Source organism: Vulpes lagopus, chromosome 2 (assembly GCF_018345385.1).
Source record: "Vulpes lagopus strain Blue_001 chromosome 2, ASM1834538v1, whole genome shotgun sequence".
NCBI classification, from domain to species: domain Eukaryota; kingdom Metazoa; phylum Chordata; class Mammalia; order Carnivora; family Canidae; genus Vulpes; species Vulpes lagopus.
The window spans coordinates 13892399-13903452 of NC_054825.1; the positions used below are offsets into that span (position 1 = coordinate 13892399).

The 11054-nt window shown below is 46.0% G+C and overlaps 1 long non-coding RNA gene across 1 annotated transcript in view; it reads left to right on the forward strand.

Annotated features, from left to right (window-relative positions):
- Positions 1–8417, forward strand: part of LOC121484000 — a 31287-nt gene extending 22870 nt beyond the window's left edge. The window contains exon 3 of the long non-coding RNA XR_005985908.1: positions 7554–8417. This is a non-coding gene — a long non-coding RNA (uncharacterized LOC121484000). The remainder of the gene's footprint in view (positions 1–7553) is intronic.
- The last annotated feature ends 2637 nt before the right edge of the window (positions 8418–11054 follow it).

Below are 11054 nucleotides of genomic sequence, written 5' to 3' on the forward strand. Positions count from 1 at the left end.
GGTTGTGCAGCCATCACGAATCAATTTTACAAATGTTTTCATCACCCCAAAAGAAGATCCCATACCCATTAGCACTCACTTTCCATTTCTCCCCTAACTCCCAGCCCTTGGAAACTACTAATTGCTTTTCATCTCCCTAGAGTTGCCTGTTATGGATATTTCATGTAAATGCAGTTGTACAGGATGTGATCTTCTGTGACTGCCTCTTCCATTCTGGCACAGTGTTTTTAAGGTTGGTCCCTGTGGAAGCCTGTGTCACTACTTCACTTCTTTTTGTTGCTGAATAATACTCCAGGGTGTGGATATATCACACTGTGTTTATTCATTAGTCAGATGATGGACATGGCAATTATTTCCACTTACTGGCTCTTAGAATAATGCTGTGCACTGCACGCTGTTGTGCGGATGTGTGTTTTCACTTCTCCTGAGTATAAACCTAGGAGCAGAATTGCTGGGTTGTGTGGTGAGTCTGTGCTTCACTTTCTGTGGAACTCCAAACTGTTTTCCAAAATACCTACACCATTTCACACTCCAACCAGCAGTGTGTGAGGGTTCAAATATCTGTGGGTTTTTTTTTTAAAGTTGTATTCAAATTCTAGTTAGTTAACATACAGTGTCGTATTAGTTTTATGGTACAAAATAGTGATTCAACACTTCTATGCAATACCTGGTGCTCATCTGACAAGTACACTCCTAATCCCCATTGCTTATTTATTTATTTATCTTTGAGAGAGAGAGAGAAAGAGAGTGAGAGGGAGCAAAGTGGGGCAGGGAGGGGGAGAGGGAGAGGGAGAGAGAGAGAGACTTTTAAGCAAGTTCCCTGCCCAGTGGGGAGCCTGACATGGGGCTCGATCTCATGACACTGAGATCATGACATGAGCCAAAATCAGGAGTCAGATGCTTAACTGAGCACCCAGGCACCCCGACCCATCACTTATTTAACTCAACCTTCCCACCCACCTCCCATCTGGTAATCACCAGTTTGTTCTCTATAGCTTAGAGTGTGTTTCTTGGTTTCCCTCTCTCTCTTTTTCCCCCTTTGCTCATTTGTTTTGTTTATTAAATTCCACATATGAGTGAAATCATATGGTATATGTCATTCTCTGATTCACTTAATGTCACTTAGCGTACTACTCTCTAGCCCCATCCATGTCATTGCAAATGGCAAGATTTCATTCTTTATGGCTGAGTAATATTCCATTGTATATGTATATCACATCTGCTTTATCCATTCATCAGTAGGTGGACACTTGGGCTGTTCCATAATTTGGCTATTATAGGTAATGCTGCAGTAAACATTGGGGTGCATGTGCCCCTTTGAATTAGTATTTTTATATTCTTTGGGTCATTATCTAGTAGTGCAATTGCTGGATCATGAGGTACTATCTGTCTTTTTGATTATAGTCATCCTTGTGGGTGTGAAGTGATATATCATTGTGTTTTGATTTGCTTTTCACTAACATCTATAGATGTCGGCCTGTTGGCCATTTCTGTATCTTTTTTGAAGAAGTGTCTATTCAGATTTTTTGCCCATTTTTAAATTGAGCTGTATCTTTTTATTATTTGCTTATAAAAGTTATTCATATATTCTAGATACATACTTTAGATATAGATACTCCCTCATCAGATACATGATTTTCAAATATTTTCTCCCATCCTGTGGATTGTCTTTTCATTCCTTTGATAGTGTCCTTTGAAGCACAGAAGTTTTAAATTTTGATTAAGACAAATTTATCTAATTTTTTCCTTCCTTTTGCTTGTTCTTTTGGTGTCGTTTCTAATAAACCATTGCCTAGTCTAAGGTCACAGAGATTATGTCCTTTTTTTCTTCTTTTGTTTCTTTTAATAAGAGTCTCATCATTTTAGCTCTCACATTTAGGTCTTTCATCTATTTTGAATCCAGTTTTGAATATAGTGTGATGAAGAGGTCAGCTCACTGTTTTCGTATGATACCCAGTTGTCCCAGAACCATTTATTAAAAATACTATTCCTTTCTCCTACTAAATTGTCTTAGCATCCCTGTCAAAAATCAACTGATTATAAATGCAAGGGTATATTTCTGAACTTTTAAGTATGCTCCATTGATCTGTCTGTCCTTATCATGTACCAAACTGTCTTAATTATTGAAGCTCTGTAGTTAGTTTTGAAATTACAGAGTATGAGTCTTCCAACCTTGTTCTCATTTCTCAAGATTGTTTTGGCTATTCTGGATCTCTTGCATTTCCATATGAATTTATAATCAGCTTGTCAATTTCTACATAGAAGCCAGCTGAGATTTTCATAGATTGTGCTTAAACTGTAGGTCCATTTGGGGAGTATTTCCATGCCAACGATAGTAAGTCTTCCGATCCATGTACATAGGATGTCTTCCCATTTACTTAGGTCTTCTTTAATTTCTTTTAATAGTGTTCTGGTTTTCAGAGTATAAGTTTCACACTTCTGTTGAGTTTATTCCTAAAATTTTATTATATTTTTAATGGTATTGTAGATGTAAAACCACTGGAGTGTGCACAGTGGGATGGACCTCACACCTGTGGATACAATTCCACGAATATAACCAAAGACAAAGATAGCTTTTTGTGGGAGGGGATGACATAGAATAGAGTGGGGTGGTCTACACAACAACATCACGTTTTGACTCATGTCAAGAGAAACCCATCACACTTTTTCAGGTCTTCTGCTTCTGTGCTGTGCTTCCCACACTCTATACCTGGACTGGTTGCCCTGAGAAGCTAAAGGTAGCACATTGGCTTTTCCATTTAATAAGTTTGGATTCAACCCACTGTTAATAGTCTATGAGATTGGTTTGTATATTGATTCTGACCCTTGTCCTTCAGCCTATCCACAAATGTAATAGACATATCCTCTTTAGGGTTTTCGTTCAAGCCAATGCTAAACATGTTCAGCAGGACTTTGCCAAGAACAGATGCTTGAGGTCCTGAGTTCAGAACCTCTCTCTGAGATCATTGAATTTCAGCCCCTGAATAACAGTATCCAACCAGTCCCCAAGCCACCCAGTGGTCTTCATACCCAATTCATTAGTCCTTACATACAATCCATATGGCAACCCCATTGAACTTATCAAATGCCCCATTCAATTCCTAAATCCTTGATCTATTTCATCTCTACCAGTCTAGTAATCCTATCAAAGAAAGAAACAATTTATCTGACAGAGCTTTTTCTCTCTGAACCTGCAGTGGGTCCTGGTGATTCTTGCTTTCTATCTGTTCGTAAACCATAAGTCTCCTTTAACAAGTCATTTTTGAATTGGATGCACCAAATTCACTAGCCAGTTACTTTCTTATGATAAGAGAATTAACTTCAGATGAAGAAACAGGATCACATGGGTTAAAATCATGCATAAGGCTGGTAAGTGTGGAGGGAAGTCTAGAATCCAAGGCTTATGATGACTTATTCTGTGCCCCCTCCATTCACAATGGAGGAGGTTCCTATTTGACAATGACAGGAGCAAGTGTGAATGTGGGAAGCTACTCAGAAACTCCACATCCTCAGGTAAACTCAGGTGTTCAACTTACTGTGCCCAAAGTGATATACTGCTACATACAAGTGATGTGGTTGCCTCAGCAACCACCAGAGGATGAGCAGAACAAGAAAAAGAATCGTTTGAACCACATCTGTGGTATCATATTATCTCCTTTAATTCAGGTTCCTCTTTGACCTGAATTATCTGGATTTTATTAGTTCAAAAAGCATCTATCGACTCATGTTGTTTTAGGCCCCATGGTAGGCTCTGAAGATCTTGAGATGTGAGAGGCACAGAGAAACTTTACAGGTGAGTCCAGCCCTGCGATGCCCACAGTGGGTACTATGGTAGACTGACTTGCCATCCTATCCCCTGGGGCCCAGGGATTCTTCCCACACAGTCAAGATATCAAGTGATTCCGGTGAATCAAAATGGAACCACAAAGCAGTCAAAAAGTGTTATTTATCATCTATTATGTACCAAGTGCTGTTCTAGGTGTTAAGATACACCTGTGAATAAAACATAAAACTTCTTGTCCTTATGGAGCTTACATTCTAGTGCGTGTTTGTGTGTATGCATGTATATACACAAATCTTAACAACTCTGTCAGATGATATAGAAAAAGACTAAAGCTGAATGGGGGAGAGGGAAGGATGGGGTGGACATGGGGTTAGAATTTAGAATAAGAAGTCCAGACGGGGCCTCACTGAGAAGGTGACATTTAAGCAGCAACCTGAGGAGGGTATGTGACCAAATCATGTGAATATCTGAGTGAGGAGCAACCTGGGCTGAGGAACAGCAGCTGCAAAAGTCCTGAGGTAGGGGTTGCCTGTGTGTTGGAGGTCCAGCAAAGAGGCCGCACATCTGGGAGATGAGGCCAGGTGGAGCCTTGCAGGATGGCCAGCTTCTCCTCTAAGCTGGGAAGCCAAGGTTTTGAGTGAAGGAGTGACATGATCTGACTTAGATGTTTGAAGGATCCCAGAGGTCATGCTGTGAGTACACTTTGGTGGGGAGTGGGGCGGGCAGAGGAGAGGCAGAGGGGCCTGTTAGGGAACTATTGCAAGGTACAGAGACAGTGCTGATTCAGCTTAGGGTGACAGGGGTGGCAGTGGTGAGATGCAGACAGATGCTGGAGGGGGAGCCCCAGGATTTCTGGTGACTGGATGTGGGGTTTGACAGAGGGAAGGCAAAAACAATGCTGGAACTTTTGGTCTGAGCAAATGGCAAGAGGAGTCATCAGTTGCTGAGGTGCAGATGGCTGCCAAAGGCCACTCTCCCACAATGAAAGCTCACAGAGATGAGAAACCCACCAGTGAAGAAGTCCGAGTTGCTGCACCGTGGATGGAAGAGGAAAATCAGATGTCCTAAAAGTCAAATGGAGGAGTTATTTCTAGGAGGAGGGGGTGGTCTGCTATGTTGACTGGTGCAGATGGGTCATGTCTGATGAGGACTGAGGGCTGACGTGTATTTACAATCTTGGTGGCTGCACCAGCGGCAGAAATAACGGCAGGTGCCTCTCCTGAGTCCCTGCATGGGTTGAGTGCCACCTGTGTCCCCCCAGGTGATCACAGGGACTGTCTTCTGCATAAATCCCCAAATCCACCTCCCACCTCTATTGTGGTCCCTAAAATGGCAAAAAAGAGTCCCTTTCTCTTTGATATTCCTATGTCAAAAAGTATCCTGTTGACCAAGATGTTTGTCAAAATGCAGAAAATGTATTATTTTTCCTTGGTTTTTCTGTATTTTACTGATTAAGACATATTTGTCTAATTCTAATACAGCTGATTCATACAGCCTATCTCTACCATTAGAAACATATAAATTATTCCTAAACACATATGACCACGCACAGATCTCCTCATAAGGCACATTTCCAGTACGCAGATTACTTAATACAATGACATCCCCATATTGTCACTGTTCTGTAGACAGTTCCTACCCATCCTAGGTAACGCATAATGGGGACACTTCTTTCCTGTTTGTTGGGGTTGGGGGTGGGTGGATCCAGGAAATCTAAGAAGTGGAGCTGTATAGCAAGAGGGTGTGGGGGCTGCAGGGTGGTTTATGAGCATTGCGGGCAGAAAGGCTGGCAAAAGCAGGATTTGGAAGCTGGGAAAATGTGAGTTGGGAACCAGTAAATAACCACTGTGGGTAAAATATAGAGTCCCAGGAGACAGGGCCTGGGCTGCCCAAGATGGGGCTCTCCATGAGGAAGAAGAAAATCAGGGGGTCCCAGGTCAGGGACTACCTACCTTTCTGCAGGTCTTTCCTAGAGAGGATGGAACCAAAGTGCCCAGTCAGCTGTGAGCACCAGAGAGGCCCAGAGACAGGAAGCAAGAGCCCGTGGGCAGTGAGGGCTGGCATGGTGTTCACAGACCAGGGCAAGGAGCGCCCCAGGAGGGGTGGCCAGCAGGCAAGACTGCCACTCCAGGGGGCTCACTGGGGTGTGATGGGGGGATGTCTGTCCGCCTTTTGGTGTCCATTATTTTCCTTTGTTTGAAATTTCTGTCTCATCAAGACAAATGTTGCTCTTCACACCCACCGATCGTATGGAACTAATTTGTGAATCACGTACGGCCACATCCCTTGTTCTAACATTTCTCATCTCGGACAGGTACATTTTCCCTCGGGGACATCAGGCCATTCTATCCGTGTGTTGTTGGGGACATGCTGTGGCGCTCGCTTTGGTGGGGGCGGTGTGTGGAGATGCATCTGTGTCCCCCCTCCCAATGTCACTGTGGTTCTGCTCAGCATCGAGTGGCCGAGCAGAACGGAGAGGATGAGTGGGTGACGTGGGCTTCCCTGAGTGGTGGGGCTCACGGGACTGAGGGGCAGTAAGGCTCAGAGGCTACGGCCTGGAGCTCTGATGATGGGGCGACCAGTTTAGACTTTATTCCGTGGCTTAGGGAGAGCTATCCGCGCCCTTACAGAGAGGACCGATATGATCAGATTGGTTCCTACTTGGAGCAACCCAGTGGCAGCGTGTGGCAAGGGCGAGATGGGGTGGGGTGAGGGCAGTGGGCATGGAGACCAGATGGGGCTGATGTAGCAGCCCAGGTGGGAGGCCATGAGGACCTGGCCCTGCAGGGGACAAGGGAGCTGGGGATGAATGTCCTCGTGGAGGTCGGGTCAGCAGGGATCGGTGCCTCATTGGCTGCTGTGTGAAATCCAGAGGGCTGCCCAGTGCCTGACCCAGGCCACCGAACCCATGCTGTTGCTGTCAACTGCCGCTTGGAAAGCAGTTAGATGATCTCATACCCTCTTCATATTCTGCGGATTATCTTGAGTGACCCACATTTGGAAGTATTGGAGGGGGGAGGGACACAGGGGAAGCAAGCCTAAAATACTCAAACAATGGTCTCAGTTCTCTGCTTCTCTTCATTCTGTTGGCAGCCTGGCGTATCTCGAGTGGCGGAGCACAGGGAAACTTTAAACAGAATCATTACGTATAGATAGTGGGTGCCATAGCCTGCACTGAACTTCCTCTGCCAGAGCCGTGGAAGGGGTAAATAGGAGAGCACCTGTCCCTGAACCTGACAGCATCAGGAGTGGCTCAGCTAAGATCACCACAGATGGCTCTGTAGGGCGTTCGTGCTGAGCACACTGAGCCAGCACCTTCTTTCCTATTGTCTTTATAACTCCATTGTTTTAAGCAAGCCAGCTTTGTAGTCAGGGTTCATTCACTACAGACAAAGCCTCTGTTAGGAAAAAACTAGATCTCAGAAGCTTCTAGAGCACTGAGGAAAATCATAAGCCATCGACGGTGGAAGTTCCAATTCCAGATCCCTGGGCACAAGTGGCAGATAGGGTTTCTCCATTTGTTTGGTGTCGAAAAAAAAAAAATCTGGATGGGGGTGAGAGAAGGAATAGCCTCCAATAATTATTTAATCCTGCCAAACTCCAGAATACAGGTTAGAGTTAGCAATCCAGATGGTTCTGGCAAACTGTAGATCTCATCAACTATCCACAGTATAGTTGATAAAAGGGAGGAAAGAGGTGAAACATCCGTGTCATCACTTGAATGGCTGAAATAATACTTCAGTTCTGTTTTGTTTTTCTTTTTTTTCAGGTGGCTGAATTTTTCTCCCTCGTTGACCAATTTGGGAATGATTTTAAAACAGCCCTTGCTGTTTGCTGTTTGCTGTTTGCTTTCCCATTAGGAAAATAAACTCAGTCACAGTAAAATAGCTGAACAAATGGGTAGTTGGGAGCCTTTTATAACATTCAGCTTCAGAAGGAATCTCGTAAGGCGTGTTCCAAAAAACCGTTGAGGATTTGAGGTGACCTTAAACTTGGCATTTCTCATTAGAAAGACTTCAGTCACCCTGAAAAGAAGGAAAACCTCCATTTAAAAAAGTGGAAAAAAAAGTGAAAAAAAAATAAAAATAAAAAAATAAAAAAACAGTGAATAGCAGATTTTCCTAGAGCCCACGGCCACACAGGCCACCTGAATGAGACTTCAGAGCTGTCGCATGCCGGCAAGATGGCGCCCCTTAAGGCCTCCAGTTGCGTCATGTCACATCAGCCATGTGATGCTAAGTCAGGAACCTGAAACATAAAGCCCATCATCCACTGGCTCCTTCAGTGAAATGACTCGGGGGCTGTGAAGTCAGGCTTGGTCCTGAGAAAGGTCAAAGAGTGGCATGGATCAGACCCTCATTTGGAGGCTCTTTTGGCCTGGCAGGTGGCCAACGTTCTTCCACTGATGTGGGGGATTTGTAAGCTCAGTCACTCATTCCTCTGTCAGGGGCCAGACCCTACAGATGTTTCAGAGAGTAGATGCTTGGAGCCACAGGCGACTAAAGACGGGGTAAACCCAATGGTGTTAAGCACGAGGGCCATGCGGTCAGATGGCACTTGGGTTTTGGATATGCCGCTCACGAACTCTGCAGGTGACCTATTCTCTGAGCTCTGTTTCTTCTTTCATAAAATGAAGACACTAGATGTATACGAGAGAGGATCTTTAGGAGATTAATACATGTAAAGGGCTCAGTGTCTGGTACACAGTAAATGCTCAATAAATGTGTGTTACCATCAGTGCCACAACTCCTTCGTCTTGGGGGTGTGGGAGGAGAGAGCCAGAGCAGAAACACGAATCCTTCGAGGTAGCTATTTTGTCCGATAGATGCGCTGCTTAGGGATGCGGCCCTTCCAGTGACAAGCTTTCTGGTTTTGAGCATCGTCCCCAGGAGATGACAAGCAGCAGGGAGAACAGACTGAAAGGTTCGAGGCAGCAGCTGGCACCTGGGGGCAGACGCACGGGGTGTGCAGTGCGAGGGGGAACGGCAGAGTGAGTCCTCCCCCTGTCCACCTCACCTTGGACAGTCTGCTTGATTTGTTAGCACCTCCCAAATCCCTTCCCTGGGTTACTGTTTGCTTGCTTTTTTGTTTTATTTTTGCATTTTGGATCTGAGACAGAGGAAATGCACCCCTCTGGCCATTTACAGGTGACCCAGATGGGGACAGGATGGTGCATTCCCCAACTGCGGGGTTCACAGCAATCCCCAAAGCCTGAGAGAAGATGAAACTGCTAATAAAAAAAATAGGAGAGGGACACACACACTTGGGTTCAAAAGCAGACTGTGTGAACCACTGCTCTCCGGTCCTAGCTGGTTCCGCAGCTCTCATGCCTTCATGCAGCTGGATCATCAGGGACCTCTGCTTCCATCCTGCTACCCATGGGAGAGGTAGGTGGTCTGCCGCCAGCCACCCCCTTGTACCCAGAAGCAGAAGCTGCTCCCTTCTAGATGTGTCCATTCTCCTGACAGTGTGAACGTCCTGTCCTCTTACTAAGGCTGGGAGCAAATATACAGTGTGCTCATGTCACAGGTGCAGGGCCTAAGGGTTTTCCCATCACTATAGCGATAAGCCTTCTCTCTACTACTCAGACTCTGCTTTTATTCTGGAAGGCAGATGCTGGATTGGGAGGGAATAAGCCCATTGCATTGTGGCCAATTTGGGTGGCCACTCATGTATTGTGCCATCTTCTCGGTGGCCACTCATGGATCATGCCATCTAGGGAGGGACAGCAGGGCGGCCCTACAAATGGAAAGCAGGCCCCAGAGGAGCCCTAATAGTGGCTATCCCTCACAGAATGCTTCTGAATCCCTTCATGTGCTTTATGCCTCTTAAATGTCACAACAAACCTACACCTTAGGGGTTCTTCCTACTAAGCCTAGTTTGCATAGGAGTAAACTGAGGCCCAGAGGGTCATGCTTCGGTGACAGAGCCAGGCTGGCATGCAGGCGATTTGATCCCAGAGCTGCCACACAGCCTCATCATGGGTGTGAAGATGTCTGGACTCTGGACAAAGAGGAGATAAGGGGTGGGGAGGGCAAGCTGACCACTTCTTTCAGTACCTGAAGAAAGAGGAATCAGAATTGGACTCCATATAATGAAAGGCCAGATAGAACTTTCCAGATGTGGACAGGCTACCTTGTTTCAGAGATGAGGGAGGGTGAGAGTTTCCTACACCTGGAGGATCCAAGCAGAGACTGTGTGATTCCAGCATGAGGCCCCTCTAGCAGGCAGAGCAGGACTGCAGGTGGTAGAAGGAGCCCTTCAGAGGTGGCCGGAGGGTCAGGAGCCCAAGCCTGTCTTAGGGGACCTGGGTGGGGCCATCAGAGGCCCACGCAGCCTCAGCTCCCCTCTCTATCTTCTCTTTCACTCTTCTGTGTGCCTGGCTCTCCTTCTCTCTCTCTGCTTCAGCCGCTCTCCTCACTCACCAAGCTGTAGCCATACCAGGGTTTCTGGAAAAGGCCAAGTGCTTTCTGCTCCAAAACATTTTTGCATAAGTCGTGGCCTCTGCCTTCTCTTGTTCATGTCACCAACTCCTGCTCATCCTTTAGATCCAACTCAAACGTGACCTCCGGGAAGCCTTCCCTGACCACCTCATCCCTGTGGGGAGCCTCATGTGGAACTCGATCCCAGGACCCCGGGATCATGCCCTGAGCTGAAGACAGACACTCAACCACTGAGCCACCCAGGTGCCCCGAAAATTTGCCTTTTTAATGAGTTCCCAGGTAGTGTGGATGCTGCTGGCCACAGAGCTACACTTTGGAAACCATTGAATTTGACAATCTGCAGGTCCTCTGAGGCACTTGTTTTTAAATTTTCCAAATCGAGTAAATGAAAATGAAAGTTCTATGCTTACAAAAAGAGTATGCTTATTTACTTTTATAAGAATTATTTATTTATTTGAGAGAGAGAGAGCACGAGTGCAGGAGCAGGGCAGGGGGTACCGGGGTGGGGGTGGCAGAGGGACAGAGAGACTTCCCTCTGAGCCGGGAGCCCAACACAGGGGGCTCGATCCCAGGACCCTGAGATCATGACCTGAGCCAAAGGCAGACGCTCAACTGAACCAAGCCACCCAGGAGCCCCTAAAAACAGTATATTTAGATGCAAGAGATTATTTTGAAACATAACTTTACCTTCAAGCATAAAAGGGGAGGGAGGTGGTGGAAGGCAAGGAAAGGGAAAAATCCTTTTCCAATCAGGAGGGATTAGCACCTACCGATGGGGCTGATAATGTCTATGATGGCAAAAGGTCAGATGAATGGAAGTGCCTGGG